Source organism: Balaenoptera physalus (genome assembly GCF_965194825.1).
Source record: "Balaenoptera physalus genome assembly, chromosome: 5".
NCBI lineage: Eukaryota > Metazoa > Chordata > Mammalia > Artiodactyla > Balaenopteridae > Balaenoptera > Balaenoptera physalus.
In genome coordinates, this window is record NC_138884.1 from 59,528,548 (window position 1) to 59,552,264 (window position 23,717).

Sequence of the window (23,717 nt, forward strand, 5' to 3'; positions counted from 1 at the left end):
GGGGTTGGGATTTTGTAGCAGGAAGCTATTCCTTTCCCTTTGAAAATGATAGGTTTTTTCCATAAGTAGTTACATAGTAAGCCCCATCATGTGCCTCCCTGATTAAATTCCTCGGATGACTTCCCACTATACTTAGACTATAATCCAAACTCTTTATGATGCCCCAAGGACTAGAAAGCCTCCACAATGTGGCCCTTGCCTACTCTTACCTCTCACATCCCCTTAATCACTCTGCTCCAGGAATAGTGATATTTGGTTGTGATTGCTTATAATTTTATTAATTCATTTTTAAAAAATTGGCTACAAAAAGTTGATTCCCATTTAAAGTGTACTTGCTGTTCCCTTTGCCTGGAATCCTTGCGTATTTGAGTCCTCTTGTCATATAAGCATTTGCACCAATGTCATTTCCTTGGAAAGGTCTTCCCTGATTACCTAGTCAAAAGTAGTCACCCAGTCACTCAGTCATTTGATTGTTCTATTCTCTGTATAGCTCTTATGTAATCAGACAGTTTTGTTTGTTGTTTATCCTTTATTTTGTTTCTCCCATGAAAGTTCTATTAAACCAGTGAGCCTGTCCTTCAGTTTGCTACTGTAGGTCCCAGTCATCCCCTTGGTAGGAGCTCATCAAGTATTTGGTGAATGAGTGACTTGTTCCCCTCATCATACTACTGCTGAACAAAAACACCACCTTGTATATACAGCAGTTATTTCAGAGGCCACACCAAAGTATAATGTCAGTTTTGGACATAGATGAAAGTGAGGATGCATTTCCTAACAGCCTGTTGTCAGCTAACAAAAAGGAATAGAGCATGTTAACAGCACACTTGACAAAGTTGAGAACGATCACGGTAGTCCAGAAAATTCATGAGATTTCACTGGCTAATAGATTTCAGTGGCTGCAAGGAGTTTCCATGGTTCAAAAGCAATTCCCATTCCACATCTCCTGTTTTATCAAATTGTGAATCACTATGTTGTACACCTGAAACTTATGTAATATTGTAAATCAACTATACCTCAATAAATTAAAAAAAGACTGACATGGAAACAGATCTACAGTCTTTAGTCTGGATCTCAAACATCTTAAAAACAAAGGTATTGTGCAGATCTCAAAGACCAGGTGTGCTCTTGTTTGGGACTAACAAACCAGAATAGATTATCAATTCTCAGATCTTATATTTGGACTACTTCTTATGACTGGGAAATGACATAGTATCTTTGGGGCTGTGACTTGACTTTTCACTCCCTAATTTAACCTAATAAAAAAAGGTTGGAAAGGTTGAATATTTCAAAGGTAACTCTGATAAAAGGGTTAAATGTTATTTGAAACTGGATTTCAGTTTTAGGTTTCCTTGTTGTCCATCTCAGTGTCTTGAATGAAGGCATGCAAAGTCTGCATCATTGTGACTGAAGTACATTTGGGCATTTCACTTTCACCATCTCCCCTCCGAGGAAACCTGATGTTCTAGACAAAATGGACCAATACATAGCAGTGGTGATACTCCTCTTTCTCTTCTACATACAAAAGAATTTGTTTAATACTTGACAATGTGAAAAGGAAGCCTAGAAGCTGGCCTCATGCAAGAGTTGGGGCAGCTCATGGGTAGGTTTATAGCAGATTCAGGTTTAGGGCCTGAAGCCTGGAAGGAAGTAGTTAAATATTTTCTTCTTCTAGATCTTATATATATATATATATATATATATATATGATTATATTTATATATATATAATTATATTTATACATTTATATATAATCTATATATTATATTGACATACTTGTATATATAGTTTATATACATAAATTTACATTCTATGATTATTAAATTATATTATACATATATTTGTCTACATATCTTTAACTCACTTGTACATCTTCACTTTTCCAGCATAAATTGTGTTTTCATGGCTAACTCTTGTTAAAATCCCAGTCTCTTATGCTCTATTTCCTGCAATCGCATTTCAGGAACACAGATTAATGTAGTCTGTGCCTCAGGATCTCTGAGGTCTGTACTGGATTCCAGGACTTAGCTCAAGGGTCCAGCTGCCTCATGTTGATATGGAATGGTCCAGGTATGGACAAAAGAATGTCAAATGTGAGGTATGCCCAAGGTCCATTTTAGCCCCAGCCCAAATATCTCCAGTTGTGGGTGCCAGAATGGAAATAATGATGCAAAATTGATATGTCTGAGTCAAAAGGGGTGAGCTAAATTCAACTTTAAACTCAGAGGACTATTCAAAAGAGGTAACTGAATAGTGCCTCCCCTTGTGACAAAGGCAGCAAGCATGATCTAGTAAGTTCAATCTCCTTTAGAGAAAAGCCTGTCTTAGGACCTGTTCTCTTTACTCATCTCAGGGTCAGTCCCTTCCTAAATTCCCCTGCCCAGAGAGAACTTGTGGCCTGAGGAGCCACGTTGTATAAATCTGCCTCAGTTTAAAATTCTACCCTCTCTGCCAAGGATTGGAGGGTAAGAGAAGTAGAGTTTGTGGGAAGGAATTAAGATAAGGTTATTGACCTCTGTGTTATGTCTCATAGCATGAAGAAAGGCACAAAAGTTTCATTATCATCATTGGTATATATGAGCTGTCAAAAGCCCACTCAGTGAGGACAGGGACTTTAGCTTCTTCACTGTTGTCTAGAAAAGTACCTGGTTAAAAGAGCAATGAGGGCTTCCCTGGTGGCACAGTGGTTGAGAATCTGCCTGCTAATGCAGGGGACGTGGGTTCGAGCCCTGGTCTGGGAAGATCCCACATGCCGCAGAGCAACTAGGCCCATGAGCCACAACTACTGAGCCTACGCGTCTGGAGCCTGTGCTCCGCAACAGGAGAGGCTGCGATAGTGAGAGGCCCGCGCACTGCGATGAAGAGTGGCCCCCGCTTGCCACAACTAGAGAAAGCCTTTGCACAGAAACGGAGACCCAACACAGCCAAAAATAAATAAATAAATAAATATAGTAAAAAAAAAAAAAAAAAAAGCAATGAATGTTTATTGAAAAGTTGAATCAATGCATTGATGAAGACCTTACATTCTGTCATGCTTGTCAGAGTTCATTTGGCTCTGATAAAGAAACTCCCCTGAATCAGGTCTCAGGGCAGATTAAAAGAGAAAAACCCATTCTAATGAGCTCAGATCCATGTGACACTCATCATTTTCATTTACAAATGCGTAGCAATTTGAGAAACAGAAAGTGTGACCCTGTATACCCACAAATACTTGTCCGCTGGCCAACAGGTGCACTAGACCAGGTGAACAGATAACCTACTAGATAAGCCTTCTATGGTTGCAACACGCAAGAAAATCATTTACCAGACAGAGGAGTCTAGTTTTCTCTTGCACGTAATGGGTAGGTGAGTGCAGAGAACAAGGGACATACTCCAGGATTTTTCCTGCATTTCAAGTATCACAGGGCAATCACAAGTCAGTCAGAGTAAGCTGGGGTCAATTCTACCCCACCTACCCTGTGCAGCATTCCGTTGTGTTCCTGTCAGAGGATCCATGGGTCAAATCACCTTTGACTTGACTCTGGAAAACCACACTGTCACCTGAAGAGGGCCGAAGGGGGGGAAAAAATTCATATAAATAGTTAACATTAATTTCCAGTGGGAATTAGCTCCTCTTCCACATGTTTTTGCACAACTATGAACTAAGTCAACAGGTGATCCTAGAAAAAGCACTACAAGCATCTTTCTGCACACTTGGCTGAACCTGATGCTCTACTTTCCCACTGAGTTATTAAAGAGCTAAACTTCATACCTGAAATCTAATAACTTTTAAAGATGTAAGAGATTATGTAGATTCATCTGTAAGGAAAGGCAATAGAAAAAGTATTCTTATCTTCATCCATGACTCTCCTCACATTGTTTTGTGCCAATTTCTAGATGTATATACAGAATATGATCCCAACAACCCAACAGGCAACAGAGCATCTTTAGTCTCCCATGAACTAGATAAAGAAGAACAAACAAAACCCAAAGTTAGCAGAAGGAAAGAAATCATAAATAGCAGAGCAAAAATAAATGAAATAGAAACAAAGAAAACAATAGCAAAGATGAATAAAACTAAAAGCTGGTTCTTTGAGAAGATAAACAAAACTGATAAACCATTAACCAAACTCATCAAGAAAAAGAGGAAGAGGACTCAAATCAATAAAATTAGAAATGAAAAAGCAGAAGTGGGCTTCCCTGGTGGCGCAGTGGTTGACAATCTGCCTGCTAATACAGGGGACACAGGTTCGAGCCCTGGTCTGGGAGGATCTCACATGCCGCGGAGCAACTGGGCCCATGAGCCACAACTACTGAGTCTGCACATCTGGAGCCTGTGATCCGCAATAAGAGAGGCCGCGATAGTGAGAGGCCCGCACACCACGATGAAGAGTGGCCCCCGCTTGCCACAACTAGAGAAAGCCCTCGCACGGAAGTAAAGACCCAACACAGCCAAAAATAAATAAATAAATAAATAAACAAATTAAAAAAAAAAAAGCCGAAGTAACAGCAGACACCTCAGAAATACAAAGCATCCTAAGAGACTACTACAAGCAACTCTATGCCAGCAAAATGGACAACGTGGAAGAAATGGACGAATTCTTAGAAAGGTATAACCTTCCAAGACTGAACCAGGAAGAAATAGAAAACATGAACAGACCAATCACAAGTAATGAAATTGAAACTGTGATTAAAATCTTCAAACAAACAAAAGTCTGGACCAGATGGCTTCACAGGTGAATTCTATCAAACATTCAGAGAAGAGCTAACACCCATTCTTCTCAAACTGTTCCAAAAAATTGCAGAGGAAGGAACACTCCCAAACTCATTCTATGAGGCCACCATCACCCTGATACCAAAACCAGACAAAGATAATACAAAAAAAGAAAATTACAGACCAATATCACTAATGAATATAGATGCAAAAATCCTCAACAAAATACTAGCAAACAGAATCCAACAGCACATTAAAAGGATCATACACCATGATCAAGTGAGATTTATCCCAGAGATGCAAGGATTCTTCAATATACGCAAATCAATCAATGTGATACACCATATTATCAAATTGAAGAATAAAAACCATATGATCATCTCAATAGAGGCAGAAAAAGCTTTTGACGAAATTCAACACCCATTTATGATAAAAACTCTCCAGAAAGTGGGCATAGAGGCAACCTACCTCAACATAATAAAGGCCATATACGACAAACCCACAGCAAACATCATTCTCAATGGTGAAAAACTGAAAGCATTTCCTCTAAGATCAGGAACAAGACAAGGATGTCCATTCTCGTGACTATTATTCAAAATAGTTTTGGAAGTCCTAGCCACGGCAATCAGAGAAGAAAAAGAAATAAAAGGAATACAAATTGGAAAAGAAGAAGTAAAACTGTCACTGTTTGCAGATGACATGATACTATACATAGAGAATCCTAAAGATGCCACCAGAAAACTACTAGAACTAATCAATGAATTTGGTAAAGTTGCAGGATACAAAATTAATGCACAGAAATCTCTTGCATTCCTATACACTAATGATGAAAAATCTGAAAGAGAAATTAAGGAAACACTCCCATTTACCATTGCAACAAAAAGAATAAAATACCTAGAAATAAACCTACCTAGGGAGACAAAAAGAGCTGTATGCAGGAAACTGTAAGACACTGTTGAAAGACATTAAAGATGATACCATCAGATGGAGAGATATACCATGTTCTTGGATTGGAAGAATCAATATTGTGAAAATGACTCTACTACCCAAAGCAATCTACAGATTCAATGCAATCCCTATCAAACTACCAATGGCATTTTTTACAGAACTAGAACAAAAAAATCTTAAAATTTTTATGGAGACACAAAAGACCCCGAATAGCCAAAGCAATCTTGAAAGAAAAAAATGGAGCTGGAGGAATCAGACTCCCTGACTTCAGACTATATACAAAGCTACAATAATCAAGAAAATATGGTACTGGAACAAAAACAGAAATATAGGTCAATGGAACAGGATAGAAAGCCCAGAGATAAACCCACACACCTATGGTCAACTAATCTATGACAAAAGAGGCAAGGATATATAATGGAGAAAAGACAGTATCTTCAATAAGTGGTGCTGGGAAAACTGGACAGCTACATGTAAAAGAATGACATTAGAACACTCCCTAACACCATACACAAAAATAAACTGAAACCGGATTAGAGACCTAAATGTAAGACCAGACACTATAAAACTCTTAGAGGAAAGCATAGGAAGAACACTCTTTGACATAAATCACAGCAAGATATTTTTTGATCCACCTCCTAGAGTAATGGAAATAAAAACAAAAATAAACAAATGGGACCTAATGAAACTTCAAAGCTTTTGCACAGCAAAGGAAACTACAAGCAAGATGAAAAGAGAACCCTCAGAATGGGAAAAAATATTTGCAAATGAATCAACGGACAAAGGATTAATCCCCCAAATATATAAACAGCTCATGCAGCTCAATATTAAAAAAACAAACAACCCAATCCAAAAATGGGCAGAAGACCTAAATAGATATTTCTCCAAAGAAGACATACAGATGGCCAAGAAGCACATGAAAAGCTGCTCAACATCACTAATTATTAGAGAAATGCCAATCAAAACTACAATGAGGTATCCACTCACACAAGTTAGAATGGGCATCATCAGAATTTCTATAAACAACAAATGCTGGAGAGGGTGTGGAGAAAAGGGAACCCTCTTGCACTGTTGTTGGGAATGTAAATTGATACAGCCACTATGGAGAACAGTATGGAGGTTCCTTAAAAAACTAAAAGTAGAATTACCATATGAACCAGCAATCCCACTACTGGGCATATATCCAGAGAAAACCATATTTCAAAAAGACACATGCACCGCAATGTTCATTGCAGCATTATTGACAATAGCCAGGTCATGGAAGCAACCTAAATGCCCATCGACAGACGAATGGATAAAGAAGATGTGCTACATATATACAATGGAATATTAGTCAGCCATAAAAAGGAACAAAATTGGGTCATTTTTTTGAGACGTGGATGAATCTAGAGACTGTCATACAGAGTGAAGTAAGTCAGAAAGAGAAAAATAAATATCGTATATTAACGCATATATGTGGCACCTAGAAGAATGGTACAGATGAACCGGTTTGCAGGGCAGAAATAGAGACACAGAGGTAGAGAACAAACGTATGGACACCAAGGGGGGAAAGTGGCAGGGGGTGGGGGTGGTGGTGTGATGAATTGGGAGATTGGAATTGACATGTATACACTGATGTGTATAAAATGGATGACCAATAAGAACCTGCTGTATAAAAAAAAAAAAGAAAAAATGCAAAAAAAAAACCACTACAATGATGTTTCACCTCACACTGGTCTGAATGGCCATCATCAAAAAATCTACAAACAGTAAATGCTGGAGAGGGTGTGGAGAAAATGGAACCCTCTTACACTGTTGGTGGGAATGTAAATTGTTACAGCTACTATGGAGAACAGTTGGAGGTTCCTCAAAAAACTAAAAATAGAACTACCATATAAAGCAGCAATCCCACTACTGGACATATACCCTGAGAAAACCGTAATTCAAAAAGAGTCATGTACCACAATGTTCATTGCAGCTCAATTTACAATAGCCAGGACATGGAAGCAACCTCAGTGTCCATCGACAGATGAATGGATAAAGAAGCTGTGGCACATATATACAATGGAATATTACTCAGCCATAAAACAAAACGAAATTGAGTTATTTGTAGTGAGATGGATGGACCTGGAGTCTGTCATACAGAGTGAAGTAAGTCAGAAAGGGAAAACCAAATACTGTATGCTAACACATATATATGGAATGTAAAAAAAAATGTTTCTGATGAACCTAGGCACAGGACAGGAATAAAGACGCAGAGGTAGAGAATGGACCTGAGGACATGGGGAGGGGGGAGGGTAAACTGGGACAAAGTGAGAGAGTAGCATTGACATACATACCCTACCAAATGGAAAATAGATAGCTAGTGGGAAGCAGCTGCATTGCACAGGAAGATCAGCTCAGTGTTTTGTGGGCACCTACAGGGGTGGGATAGGGAGGGTGGGAGGGAGATGGAAGAGGGAGGGGATATGGGGATATATGTATACATATAGCTTATTCACTTTGTTATGTAACGGAAACTAACACAACATTGTAGAGCAATTATACTCCAATAAAGATGTTAAAAAAAAAAAGAAAAAACGGTATTCTGGGGCAGCTCTGTTGCCATTAAGTGCCTTGTTTCTTTTATGTTCACAAATGTGTATGAACAAACTTTCCCCTACCCTTCCTTATTTATAACCCATTAATGCCAACTTATTCACTATACAATTACTGTGTAAACCAACAGTAACAATGTGTAGCATTCTGTATAATTTTCATTATCATGTACTTTTAAAAATGGGAAGCTCTTAATAAATTATGAGGTTGAGGTAAAAAAAAAAAAGTTTTCATGCATTTTCTAACGACTCAAAATAAGAAATACATTTCCTATCCCTACCTCGTATACATTCATACATATATAATTGAAACAAAAATTTACCGTCGTTACTTGCAGCGTGATATATTTTCTTTCATAATCTATTTTATTTCATTTGAAAAAAATATTGGTCAAGATTCAGTAAATTATTCTCATGATCAATTAAAGGGTCAAAATCCAATTATAAATGCTGTGAAATAAATTTTCATTTGGAAAGAAGGAGACTCAAAATGAGTTAGCATAAATGCTATTGAGTAAGAGTTATACTATTTCATTCATGTAATCACGTCATTTTTTGCAAGATGAGAGTCATGGGATTTTGGTAAGTAGAGCAGTAAAAAGAATGATGTAATTCTTTCTCAATCTTTACAAATTCTAACCTGGAAGAGGAAAGTTCAAAGAGTAGAGAGTGGAAATAAAAGGTGGTTTATTGCTTTCTCCAAAACTAGTTATTTATAGATGAAAAGAAACAGCTGATGGGGGAAAAATACACCATTAAATTTAAACTAAAGTAGACAATGAGAGAAATGATTAATGGATTTTGTTCCCAAGACTTTAAGTGAGAAGGGGAAAGGGAAGTAATGCAAGTGGAGTACCTACTAGCTACTGAAGGTTGAAAGAAGCATACAGCAAAGTGAGGAATCACCTGAATAAGCCAAGCTGGCCATTCACAATACAGGCTTAAGGTCTAGTTCTCTATCTGGAAATTTAATTGTGTTGGGCCCCTAAACTTGATCAATTGCTTGAGGGTACTCACACTAACCAAGCACATAAGATTGTCCTATAAACCAGATACCAACACATATATTTATAATGGGAAATAAAACTCCTCAGCCAGCCAGACACTCTCTCTGGATTGCCCATTCTCTGCCTCTAGAGTGATATTTTTTTAGGGTGTGTTTCTGGGACCATCCATACCAGAAATCGTCAGGATTTGTTGAAAATTAAAAATTCTCACCTTGATCCTTCAGAATGAGCCTTCTGGGGTGGGAAAGAGAGGGGAGGGGTGGAGATCTGCATTTTTAACAACCACCCCAACTGAATTCTGATCACACTAAAATGTTTGACAAATACTGGTCTAGGTCCTTGGGGCTAAATGAATTCTAGATGGGGAGGCTGGTAGATTCATTCATTTCACAAACATTTATTGAGTACTTAAAATGTGCCAGGTTCAGTTCTAAGAAGTTTTACCCATGAATCACATTATTTTACTTATTGTAGCTATGTAATGCATTTTAATATCTGGTAGACCGATCTTGCTTAATTACCTTTCTTTTCTAAAATATTCCTAGCTAGTCTCACATATTTCCTGGGGGGCTGTGTTATGTGGTTGTTAATTACTTGGGCTTTAGAGTTAGATGTCCTTAGTTTGAATATCAGCTGCACCATTTATAGTCCTCAAACTCTAAGAACTCTATTAGAAAACAGCATCCACTGAAGATGAGCTCATGATTGATATTTACAAAACACTAGAGGAAAGTTCCCATGTGTAAGTAGGATCTATTTCTGGATCCTTTACTTCTGTCTTACTGATCTATTGCTGTGGAAGTTCCAGATTGTTATTATTCAATGTACTTAGCAGTATATTTCACAGTATGAATGGGCAAGTCCTTCTCTATTACTATATTTTTCAATTTTTTCTTTGTTATTCTCATTCACTGTTTTTCTCTGGAAGAAATTGAATGTAAGGTTTTTGGGTTAAGACACTGAGATTCTGATTTGAATTGTCTTACGCTTGGGAAAAGGTAGCATCTGTACAGTGCTAATTCTTTCCACTCAGCAACATGCCATGTGTGTCTCTGTCCAGCCCTTGTTTTATGTTCCTAAAATTTACACCTTTTTTGGAAAACTTGAATCTTATATTTATTTCCAAATATTCATTGAATTTTCTTACTGGTTATCAGAGATCTATAACAAAACTATCTGTTTTTGTATGCTTGTCTGGAAAACTGCCACCTTGTTGAATGGGTTTATAATTTCCAATAGATTTTCCACTGATTTTTTAAAAACTTCCCTCGTAGATGATTATGCCTGAACGTAATAGCAATACACTTTCTCCTTCCAATATTTATAACATAACATTTAGAATCTTATTTTGACAGAACTCCCAGAGCCATTTTAAATAATAATGAAAAAAGAGAAAAATTTTGCCTCTTTTGTATTTCAGTGAAAGACTGTGCTATTAGGATGCCTTTAGCTGCAAATAATAGAATTCCCTACAGAAGAGGCTGAACTTGTAGGTCTTCCGAGTCAGCTTTTTGATAATGTATATATATATTTTTGCTTTTCCTTGATGATATTAAGATGGTTGCTGGGTCAAAAAGCATACATTACATTAAACTTTAACATATAATGCCAAATTATTTTCCAAAGGGTTACACACCCACTAGTAATTTGTAAAGGTTTATGTGGCTTCACATTTTCACTGACACCTGGTAATATATTTCTTGATTTTTGGCACTATATGATCAGAAAAATTCAAAATTGGATTATTTTGAGGTTGAGTATCTTTCCACATATTTGTTAATCAATTGTTTTTCTTCTTCTTTATTTATTTTTTAAAATATTTATTTATTTATTTTTGGCTGTGTTGGGTCTTTGTTGCTGCGTGTGGGCTTTCCTCTAGTTAAGGCGAATGGGGGCTACTCTTTGTTGCGGTGCGTGGGCTTCTCATTGCAGTGGCTTCTCTTGTTGTGGAGCTCGGGCTCTAGGCAGACGGGCTTCAGTAGTTGTGGCACGTGGGCTCTAGAGCACAGGCTCAGTAGTTGTGGTGCACGGGCTTAGTTGCTCCGGGGCATGTGGGATCTTCCTGGACCAGGGCTCAAACCTGTTTTCCCTGCATTGGCAGGTGGATTCTTAACCGCTGCACCTCCAGGGAAGTCCCTCTTCTTCTTTAAATGCATATTAATATCTCTTGCTTGTTTTTCTACTCTATGTTTATTTTCTTTTTTATCTATATTCTTTTTTAAAAAAACTATTCTTGCTTAAAAGATTTCATTGGTTTTATATATATATAGTAAATATTTTCTACCAGTTTGTAACGTGTCTTTTCAGTTTCTTAATGGTGTTTTTTAAAGAACAGATTTAAAAAAATACTTTTCTTATATTTAATTATCAACCTAATTCTTAATATTTCTTTGTATAAGAAATCCTTCCATACTGTGAGGTTATAAAACACTTAAAAATTTTGCCTTTTATATTTATCTTTTAATTCCTCTAAAGCTAAATTTTGAGAATGGCACATTGTAACAATTTAATTTTTTTTTTCCATATGGATAATGAATTGTTCTAGTTGGATTGTTGAAACATCTGTCCTTCCCCTTAATGGTTGAAATGTCACCTGTATCATATACCAGATTTCTATATTTATGTTGGGGCTCTTTCTAGTTTCTCTCTTCTTTTCCATTGCTCAACTGGTTCGTCTCTGAGCCAGTATTATACTGTCTTGATAACTATAGCTCTCCACAGTCCTTATCTCTAATAGAGCGAGTCTCCCAACTTGTTCTGCTTTGAAACTTGGTTGGCTCTCCTTGATCTTATGGATTTTTTCTATGTAAGTGTCTAATATGAGCTTATAAAATTTCTCAAATGATCTTCTTGGTATTTTGATTGGAATTAATTGGAATTAGACTCAATTAAGGATAAACGGCATACTTACGAACTGAGGTGTTTCATTCATAAACACATGATAGCTTTCCATTTTTTCTGGTCTTCTTTCATGTTTCTCAATAAAAGTTTTAAAGTTCTCACCATTTATGTCTGTTATTAGATAAAGTACTATGTATCTTATGTTTTTCTTGCTTTTTTGAGTAAGATTTTTAAATTAAATATTTCCAATTAATAATCACTGGTGTATAAGAACTCTTCTAATTTTTCCATGTTGATATTGCTTCCAGCATCCTTGTAAACTCCTAATATATGTTTGTAAAGGTTTTTAGATTTCTATATAGACACTGATATCATCTGCAAATAATTACAGGTTTGTTTTCTTTTTCCCAAACTTTATAACTTTATTTTTAGCTTACTTAATTAGCTAGGACCTCCATTACAATGTTAAACAGAAGTGGCAACCTTGAACACGTCTGTCTTAATGAGATGTGTCATGTTATACCATTAACAATGATATTTGCTGAAATTTTTTGGTAGATATTCTTTAACAGGTTAAGGAAGTTTACTTCCATTCTTATTTCGTTAGAGAGTCCTTAATTTTTATCAAGATAAGTATTTATTGTTATCAAAATTTTTTCTGCCTCTATGGAAACAATCATATAATTTTTCTTCTTTAATCTATTAATATGATAAATTCCATTTATTGATTTTCATATGTTCATCCATCATTGCTTTCCAGGGATAAACTATACGTGTTGATGGTGTACTATTCTTTTTGTGCATTGCTAGATTTGGCTTTCTTCTATTTTGCTAAGAAATTTTACATCTTTGTACATGGATCATATTATCTAGTAGTTTTGTTTGTTTGTTCCTTTATCTCTTTTTTTTGTTTTAGTATCATGGTTATACTCCTTCTTGAATGAGTTTGGGAGTGTTCTCTCTTTCCCTTTCTATTCATTAGAAAAGTAAAGGGGATATAAAGTAAAGTAAATGTCCTGTCATACCAAGTTGGGTAAAACACACCTATAAAACTATCTGTTATTGGTGTTGTCTGTGGAAAGATTAAAAAAATAATAATTTTAGGATTTTTCAACCTATTGGGTTGGCCAAAAAGTTCATTTGGGTTCTTCCATATTTCTTCTGAATCAATTTTAAGTGACATATGTGCTTTTCCCCCTATTTTTAATATCATCTGTGTCTTCAGTGTCCATCAGTTTCACCACAGTATGTAGATTTATTTTTATTTGTCCCACTGGGTAATACATTAAACTTATTTTATCTAGGGGTTTGTGTTTTTTAATACTACTTGAACATTCTCAGTTATTATCTACCTCTTCAAACTGTGAAAGTGAAAGGCAGATATCTAAGCTTATTCCACATGATATTAGCAGATGAATTAAATGAAAGACAGATATCTATGTTTATGTCAGATAATATAAGCAGCCAGTGTGATGGCAGCAGCAGTAATTAGGGAGAGAATTCTGGAGTAGATGTGTATTGGTTTAAGAGTGCCATGAGGGCTTCCCTGGTGGCGCAGTGGTTGAGAATCTGCCTGCCAATGCAGGGGACACGGGTTCGAGCCCTGGTCTGGGAAGATCCCACATGCCGCGGAGCAACAAGGCCCGTGAGCCACAACTACTGAGCTTGCGCGTCTGGAGCCTGTGCTCCGCAACTAGAGAGGCCGCGATAGTGAGAGGCCCGCGCACCGCAATGAAGAGTGGCCCCCGCTCGCCGCAACTGGAGAAAGCCCTCGCACAGAAACGAAGACCCAACACAGCCAAAAATAAAAATAAAATAAAATAAATTAATTTTAAAAAAATACCTAGCTCCATCATTTAAAAAAAAAAAAAAAAAAAAGAGTGCCATGAGATTCAATTTTCCCTTCCTATGAGAAAAATGTTCCATAGCTGCCAAGTGTGGATGAGTTACCTTTTATTGTATTAAGGGGTTTATTGTAATAAATTTAAAGGTGTAATTTATCAGATGATAGTTAATTTGCTTACTGATTTTACTTTTATATATTCTTAACTTTTATTTTTGGAGGTACAAACTGTTGAATCTGAAGAATTCAAGCATCTTTTCATTATTTTCTTTCATGGAAAAGGAGGTAAAGCCTTGTGAACAGATCATATTAAAGATGGTTAAAAAACCAAATAATCTGTTAAGATTAATGCCATCTATAATATTACATTGACAGAGCATAAACATTTTCAGAAGAAAATGCTAAGGTTAAGAAAAAGGATAAAACTTACCCAGACAATTAACAGTACTATTTTCACATGAAACTTATTTTTAAAAATATAGGAGCCAGCTTCCATCTCCACTGTTTTACTCTTGACATTTCTGAGCTCATTTCCAGGTCAAGATAGGTAGTAATACTGCCATTATTTCCAAGAATCTATGACAACAAATAGATTTTCCTGCCAACTCTTTTCCTTGGTTTTTGAGGTCTATTCAGAAGGGGAAGAGCATGTTTAAGAATCACCAGTACATGTAAAGTTTATAATTATACCTCTATTTTTCCTCACAGGTCTTTCAATGCCTGAACCAAGGTTTGTACATAGTAGGTATTCAAAAAATGTATTTGATGATAAAGAAATAGAAAACAAGAGAAATCCAGAGAGAAAAATGATACAGAGTTATCCTTTTCTATTTAGAACAGAACAAAACAGCTGAATCCTTCAGAAGGAATAAATGCATCTTGCCTTCCAATTTGAGACTTCTGTTGTGTTGTCTCCCCTCTGAAGTGGTCTCATCCTGAGAAAAGCCCTAGAGTAATAGGACTGGGAGCCAGACTGCCTGAATCCAAAACCCCAGGTTTGCCACTTGTTAGCTTAGTGGCCAGGCACAAGTTGCTTGAATCCCCTGTACCTCAGTTTTCTCATCTGTAAAATGGGGATTATAGTACTTCTCTCAATGGCTTACTTTGGGGATTAATTTAGTTAAATGCATGGGAAAATAGAGCAGTGCCTGGCACATAGTAAGCAGTCAATAAATGTTAGCTACTTTTACTATGGACATTTATACTTAAGAAAATTAATCAAAAAGAAATTCACAGATTTCTTGGTGTGGTAGTAGAGGGTGGAGGGAAAGAATTTTTTTCCTTTTTTTTCTCTTGTACTTTCACATGGTTCACCTAGAGTATAATTATTAACTTATGATTGTACACTCTGAAATGCAGAATTTAATAACTGCTAAGTTTTTCTTTTTTATTTCTACCATATTTCATGGAAGGAGAATACCAGAACTTATATAGGGGGAATTGTGATATATGATGCAGTTCACTTCAAGTTATTTCTGAATGATACAGAGAGTAAAATGTATAGATTGTTTTTCTTACTTTTATTTTTAAAGACACCATCTAGGAAACAAGTTTAGCGTTCCATATGATTGCAGAAACAACAGCTGATTGCTTGGCTCTGAGATGAAAAGTAGAGGCAAGATGCCGCCATTTCTTCTTTCTCGTTCAAGGTGGAGGCAAGAGCGACTTCCCTGAAACCGAGATGCAACCTCCGCGTGACATTCTAAGCATCAGAATTCTAAGGCCAGAACTGATATTCAGTTAAACAAACTTGCCATCTCTAGCTTAAGTAATAACAAGTATAACAGTAGAGATTGAGCACGTATGTAGAAACCAGAGCACGTATCTTATGGATTTCGTCTCCTTAGCTTATATAGTAGGATGCAATGAAAACCTGAAAACTGTTTAAAGAATTCACTGAAAAATTTTTTCTAGGTTTAGTCTTCTGATGCTTTAAGATGACAGAACTAGATTCCTTCCTTTGTTACTGTCACCTGTAGTGGTAAGTGCCTTTTTGGGGGTGGCCTTGGATTTCTCATAGTCTCATTGTAAAGAGGTAGGAATTATACAACTTAGCACCTCTATTTCTTCACAGAACCTGTTTTTTAAAAAGGGGCGTATAGTTGCTCAAGACTATGAAATTAGAAGAGAGGTTGCTCATGAAGATATTCGTATTCAAGGGGGAAGGGCATCTGGTTCATCTTGCAGTTGCCCCTGGAATGAGTTGATGGAGAGTTGGGGGTTAGGGGGCCACAGAAGAAGGCCGTGTCTCAAACAAAGTCAGCGTGGCGGGTGGAGACTGGGGGGGCGGGTCTTATCACCCAGACAGTGGTTTGGTGATGAGGTCACAGGGCTGCAGAGCCAAACCATATATTTAGTCTTGGTGTTTTGTCAAAACTCATAAGAGTTAGTGACCTGACATTAGCCGAGGTCTTCCTGGAAAAAATGGGAGGGTGAGCTCACAAAATCCACACTCTGACCTCACCCTCTCCTCAGGGATCCCCGCTGGCACCCAAGGCCCACAGGTGAGTACATTTGTCATTTATGAGTCAGAGCCTTTAGTGTTGAGGGTTGGCAGTTCACTCCCACCTCAGCCCTTCCCTTACTATATTAGAACAGTCTCTCACATTATAAATTATGCTACTTTATCTTGTCCCTTTAAGGCGAACTTATTTAAAATATCAGGTTCTGGATTAACAGTATCTTTTCTTTGATATTTCCATCCCAGTGTTTACTCAGTCGTGTGCTAATGATCAGTTTCGTGGTCCAGTATCTCAGGGTAGCTTTCTGTGTCAGGGTTTTATTTTTTAAATGTGGGAACTGATTCTTTTAAACCTAGGAATTGTTTTTCATTAAATGACCTTCCAAGTTTGAATCTCATATATGAGCTACCTCTTTTGAGAACAGTTGTAACTCACTTTACCCAGGAGGCATTTTTTTCATTATTTTACTTTATTTTAGTATTATTTAAAATTATCAGTGATTTGCAATATTGTTTTAGTTTTGGGTGTACAGCATAGTGATTCAGTATTTTTGCAGATTATACTCAATTGTAGGTTATTACAAAATGATGGTTACAATTCCCTGTGCTATCTACAATATATCCTTGTTGCTTATCTATTTTATACATAGTTTGTATCTGTTAATCACATATCCCTAATTTGTTTCTCCCCTCTTCCCTCTCCCCTTCAATAATCACAAGCTTGATTTCTATATGTGTGTGTCTGTTTCTGTTTTGCATAAACATTCATTTGTATTATTTTTTAGATTCTACATATAAGTGATAGCATACAGTATTTGTCTGTCTCTGACTTATTTCACTAAGCATAATATTATCTAGGTCCACCCACAATGCTACAAATGACAGGATTTCATTCTTTTTTATGGCTGAGTAATATTCCTTTGTATATGTATACCACATCTTCTTTATCCATTCCTGTGCTGATAGATACTTAGGTGGCTTCCATATCTTGGCAAATGTAAATAATGCTGCTATGAACATTGGGGTGCAAGGAACTGCTGGGTCACATAATAGTTCTATTTTTAGTTTTTTGAGAAACTTGCATACTGTTTTCCATAGTTGCTGCACCAATTTACATTCTCACCAGCAGTAAACAAGGGTTCCCTTCTCGTCACATCCTTGCTAACATTTGTTATTTGTGTTCTTTTTTTTTTAGAGTGAATTTTAAGATATGTGAATTATGTCTCAATTTTTAAATTTTATTTATTTATTTATTTTTGGCTGTGTTGGGTCTTCGTTTCTGTGCGAGGGCTTTCTCTAGTTGCGGCAAGTGGGGGCCACTCTTCATCACGGTGCGCGGGCCTCTCACTATCGTGGCCTCTCTTGTTGTGGAGCACAGGCTCCAGATGCGCAAGCTCAGTAATTGTGGCTCACGGACCCAGTTGCTCCGCGGCATGTGGGATCTTCCCAGACCAGGGCTCGAACCCGTGTCCCCTGCATTAGCAGGCAGATTCTCAACCACTGCGCCACCAGGGAAGCCCATTTGTGTTCTTTTTGATGCTAGCCATTCTGACAGGTGTGAGGAGATATCTCATTGTAGTTTCGGTTTGTATTTCCTTGATGATTAGTGGGGTTGAGCACCTTTTCATATGCCTGTTGGCCATCTGCATCTCCTCTTTGGAAAAATGTCTATTCAGGTTTTTTGCCCATTTTTTGATTAGGTAGTTTTGAGTTTGTTTTTTTTTTTTTGATGTTGAGTTGTATGAGCTCTTTCCAGAGGTCTTTTAATAGGGAATAGAATGATAAACTTGAGAAATATGTCCGCAATAGTAGAATTTCTGGCAAAAGAAAGAAACTCGTGAGCTAGACATTCTTTTTTAATAAGGAAGGAAGCAGCAGAACGAAAGGGTCTCCTCTGTGCCTCTCTAATACTTTTACATTCAGGACTTCCTGTTCTGCTCCTGCTCAAGTCCCACAACCAATTCACATTCTCTAATTATTGCTTTGCTCTTTATCTTGATAAGGCACAATAATTTTTATTTTCTAAAAGAGAAATCTTTTCCTAGTTGCTTTAGCTTAATTGAATTTCCTATTTTTTATTCTATGATTCCAGTATTCAAAATGTGTTTCTCATCTTGAAATAAAGGAAACATTTTAAGGTTAAAGATTAGGCTTGATGGAGCTTGCACGGTATAAGAGTGAAAAGAGAAAAGAACATGCAAACCAGAACATGACAGATTCCCATAAGTTTCTCTGAGAAATGCAGGAGTCATCTGCCCAATTGCAAAATCAACACTGTCATTCAATATGCAGCAGAATGATAACAGAAAGTATGAGCTTGGCCAAAAACCACAAGCCCTGGAACAGGTTCAAACCAAACACAGACAGGAAACCACCCACGCAGGCATGGAGGGGTTAGGTGCTCCTGAGCATGAGGCAAATGTGCCCAATGACTGACAGCTCTCCTTGGTGAGTCTGATTAGTGCCTCTGAACTTACTTACGTCTGGGGAAAAGAGTAAGTGTATCCAAAAACATTTTAGGAAAAAGTGAAGACATAAAAGATATTGTAACTTAGAAATTTAAAATATCTAATATTTTACTATTTTTAAGGGACCCAAATCCCTTAATAGTTTTAGTTATTTACTTAGCTATATTGCTGGAAACAAGTTTCAGTAAAATATTGTGTAGTATGGGTTATAGGTCGATAATTAAGACCTTATTTTTACTTAAGCATGGGAGAGTTTTAGTTAAATTGTTACTATTGGCCTCTAATACTCAAATTTTGAGTTTTATGATCTATCATTGAATGGTGTAGATTGATCTTCATACTACTTATCACCACCACTTCTACTACTACTTCTACTACTGCTACTACTATTATTACTGCTTCCTGTAGATCACATGAATAAAACATTTAACAGGTACCAGGCACTGTTCTAAGCATTTGACATATATTAACTGCAATTTATCCAACAATCAACACTATGAGTTAGTGTTATTATTATCTCCAATTTTTAGAAGAGGAAATTGAGTCACAGAGAGATTAAGCAATTCTCTTTGTGAGTGGCCAAATCAGAATTATTACAATAACATGGAATTCCAATGATAGGAAAATTAATTTTTTATGAGAATTTTTTTCTGAAAACTTTGCTGGATCTTGGAAGTAGTCATAGAACATCAATTCACATATTCAAGTATGTATAAGGTGTCTATTATATGGCAGGGACTCTGCTGGGGATTGAAACTATCAACATGACATAGGTATCTGTCCTCATTTAAAGACGTACAATGATGAATACTCTGGTTCTATTTGAACATTCTTAAGACAGCTGTTACTCTGTGGTGACTCTTGGAGAAAGGGTTGAGCAGGAATTTCTTCCCAACCATTTCAGCCATTCTACTGACAGACTCAGCCAGGCTGGTTTCCTTGTGCTTTGCTTGTTCTTACATTTGTTGGAAAGCAGGATGTCTCTGTAGAAAGATTCCTCTTCCTTATATCTTGTTAACAAAACCATTTTGGCCGAACGTTCCTTCATGCCAATCAGCAGAAATCTGTCCAGTTAGAACCGGTTGATAGTTTGACCCAGAAGAACAGTTCCTTTAAGGATGTTTTAGTAGATCTAGAGCTTCCTTGTGCAGGGTCCCTCAGTTCAGCCCAGGAGAGAGAACAGGATGACTTTCTAATCAGGAATATTCCATGCCTCCCTTCTACACCTAAGACCCAGGTAAGGCAACAGAAAGTTCCGTGTTGAATCTCTACACCAGCTCTCTTTGTCTTTGGTACTATGCAGGTTCTGTTCCTCGGCCCAGTGTTCTTGGAAATTAAAGATAAGTTTTAAACTCTAAACCATTGAGTGCATATCTCATAACATAATATTGATCCTAAATATACTTACACATTGTCTTGGTTTTGGTTTCTCCAGATAAAAATTTGAGGACAAGTAGCTTGTTTGAGAAATTTATCACTTTTCTATTGACAGAATAATTCTGAGTAACAGGCAACTATTGCTGTATGTTGGGCTACAGCAATAAGCAGATATTTAGCTGAAGGATCTGCAGCATCAAGCTGATTTGAGTTTGGCTCAACTGATCTTGGCTGGACTTGCTCACCTGTCTGGGGATTAACTCGCTGCCTGTTGATCTGGGAAGGCCTCAGATGGGAAGACTGGGGTGCTTTGCGAGTCTCTCATCTTCTTCCTGGGACCAGGGACAGGGCATGTCCTTCTCATGAAGATGATAGAGGCAAGAGCAAGCAGAAAAACACAGGTATGTTTTAGAGCCTCTGCCTTTGTCACGTTGGCTAAATCACCACAGCAAAGTCACAAAGCAGGTCTAAGAAGCAGATGCCAAGACCGCCAAGATGAGATTAAACATGTTAGGTTTTTGTTATGGAAAATGGTTGTGAAAGAGAATGGGGGAAAGAGCTTGGAAACACTGGGATAGCCATGGACCACAATGCAGGTCTGACCCGGCTGAATGAGAGAGGGAAGGGATGGGGGTTGATGTGTCCTAGACTGTCCTGCAGTCTAAAAATGCTTTGGCAATGCCACTGGGGAGTCCTCAAGACAAAAATGGCCATCAGACCCAGGAATCCTGTGTTTCCCGAGAATGGTCAGTCATTGGCTAGGAGCAGTGTCTGGGAAGCATTTCCTCTGTACAAATGTAGCAGTAAATTTTAAAGCATAGAAGCTGGGGGCTGGGACCTGTGGTCAGTTGTGCTTCATGTGGTTGGAGGCTTGTGAGGTACATTCTCATGGTTGCCACATGAGTCCAGCCTGGATTCACAAGGTGGAAAAATATATTCTGCCTCTTTAGTGAAAGGAATGGCAAGGTGACATGGCAAAGAGTATAGGTATAGGGAAGAGTAAAGATTTGGGACCATTAATACAACCTACCATAGGAGGCGAAAGAAATACCAGCAGAGGAATGAGGGGAATGAGACAAGGAAAAGAAGCAACCAATGAAGATGTACCAGCAAGGTAGCTCCCACTGTGGGAGACCAGACAATCCATTAGCAAAATTCTAGAAGCCAGTGTAAAAGACCTACTGCAGAAATCTCCCAGCCAAGGGGAGATTGAGATGATGAGTATTTACAGTTCAGTCTGGATGGAATTTAGATTGGGATACAGGAATCATGGAAGATAAATGTCTGGTAAATAAGGGGCCGGATAATTGAGGGTCTTGATGGCTGGGCTAAGTTTGTCATTTATTGATAGGCAGTAGTGAGAGGCATGTGAATATTTTAAAGCATAATCAGGGTTTTATATAATCCAAAGGTCAAGCTGACAGTGGAGTGTGGATGGGTTTGATCATGGAGAGACAGGAGAAAAGGGAACCAATTATGAGTCAATTATAAAAGTCTACATAAGAATTTTGAGAGCTTAACCTAGAGTAGCATCAAAGGAAATAGATAAAGGTGGATTTAATAGACATCTTGACATCACAGAGGAAGATTTGTTGAATTCATTGTGGGTGCTAAGGGCTAGGAAAGTCAAAGATGATTGGGAGAGTGTCAGTCTGTGTGACTGAAGGAATGCTGGGGCTTAGGACAGAAATGGTAAAGTCATAATGAAAATTTATTCTTGGTGGAGGAAGACTAGTGATGTTAGATGCTTGGTTCGGTTTTACTCTTGTTAGGTTGAGGTATTGACAGAACTGCCAATTAGAGACCTTTGTAGGTAGCTGGGCACAGAAAACTGCAACTCAGGTGAGAATCAGAGCTAACAATATAGAATCAGGAATCATTCCAATGGCACCAATAGCTGTGGGCAGGCGTGAAACAGGAAAGAGGTGATATGGAGATGTCCTCACAGGCTAGTAGGCCACAACACTTCCTAGATCTGACTCATCAGAGAAGAGATGACTTCTGCTCAGGACCAACTCAGCACTTTCCCCATCTGAAGCTGGCCAAGGCATAGGAAACAATCAGCGCAGAACAGAGGACCCAGGGAGGATGGATGAACTTAAGAGATTGGTCCTCTCTTCCATACAAGTCTCTATTAACACCTGACCCTGATTGTTTTGCAGTTTTTAATTAGCCATGCCTTTGTTTTTCTCTTTTTTTTCTGGCTCACTTTCAGGAATTTGTAAACCCTGTTATGAATTTGTCTTTGAAAAATAATACCTACAAGAATGCTGGTTTTCCAAGTAGTGTCAGAATTGGAGGAAAAAACTGGGATAAGTTCTTCAAGGTAACTAGTGTTTGTATTTAAACCCAGTTTGAGACTCTAAACCAAATGCAAATGCCAGTGGAAATTCCCAGGTTTCTGCCAGACAGGTTTAAATAAGATCAGGACAACACTGGTTCTTCTGAGAGCTTATTCATGGAAGATGTTATAATCATTTGTAGTGTAGGAGGTAGTTCACTTCAAGGTCCCTAACAAAACTTCTTTGATGCTCCACATCTTTCTTGTATGCCTGGAAAACCTTCTCATGCCCACATGCCCAGCTATATCAGGCCACTTAAAGGAATTCTTTATTACATTCACAAACATGGTCAGACTAGACTCCTCTCAAGAATTCTCCCACTGTGGTTACATGTTCTCTTCCACTGAATAACACTGCATCGTTTGCTCACGTTTGTGCCATGTGTCAGCTGCCTTCCCAACCAATTATGTGCTTATTAATAATTATAACAATAACTACTCTATATTAAGTATATCTTATTGCCAAGCTCTGTGCTAAACATTCTACCTATATCACTTCATTTTCATCTTTACAATAACTCTCTAAGGTAGATATTATTATTTCCATTTTACAGTGGAGAAACAGATTCATTGACATTTGTAACTTGTCAAAAACCATAAGAATAGGAAGTGGCAAAGTTGGGATTTGAACCCACAACTTCTCATTTATTTAAATAAGAGAATATGTAAAAGTGTACATATGATAGTTGTGGAATCACCTCTATTATATTTCCTAGGTTGTTAAGTCTGTAAATTGACTGGATATTTTGTTTTTACATGACCTCTCCAACTTTCTGGCTTCTTGGCTTATTTGCAAAAGATGTGGTGGTGGAAGCTGTCCTACGTAATTAGGTCATAAAGTTCTGATTTCCTACCTTATTTGGTGAAGGTTTTTTTTTTTTTTTTTTTTGGTAAACATGTTCTTTAGTCAACTATTTCTTAAAAAACAAAATAATCAAGTACATATCATTAAGTTAAATATCTTAGCACATGAATTTGCACCTTATAAATTTGGTGTATCAAACTGTCCTATAAAAATATTTATATATTTTTTGAGAACTATGGTACGTGCAATTATAATAATAATAATAATATAATATTATAATTATTATAATATAATAATTATTATAATAATCAGAAAAAGGATCTATTTCTTTTCATCTACTGCAATGACACCATGCCTTTC

At 37.3% G+C, this 23,717-nt stretch overlaps 1 long non-coding RNA gene across 2 annotated transcripts in view; it reads left to right on the forward strand.

Moving 5' to 3' along the window:
* The first annotated feature begins 16,191 nt into the window (after nucleotides 1-16,191).
* The window catches only part of LOC309661895, a 33,586-nt gene continuing 26,060 nt past the window's right edge, over nucleotides 16,192-23,717 (forward strand). The window contains exons 1-2 of one of the 2 annotated variants that reach the window (XR_014264346.1): nucleotides 16,192-16,409; nucleotides 20,327-22,537. This is a non-coding gene — a long non-coding RNA (uncharacterized lncRNA). The other variant, XR_014264347.1, reaches the window with a different exon arrangement.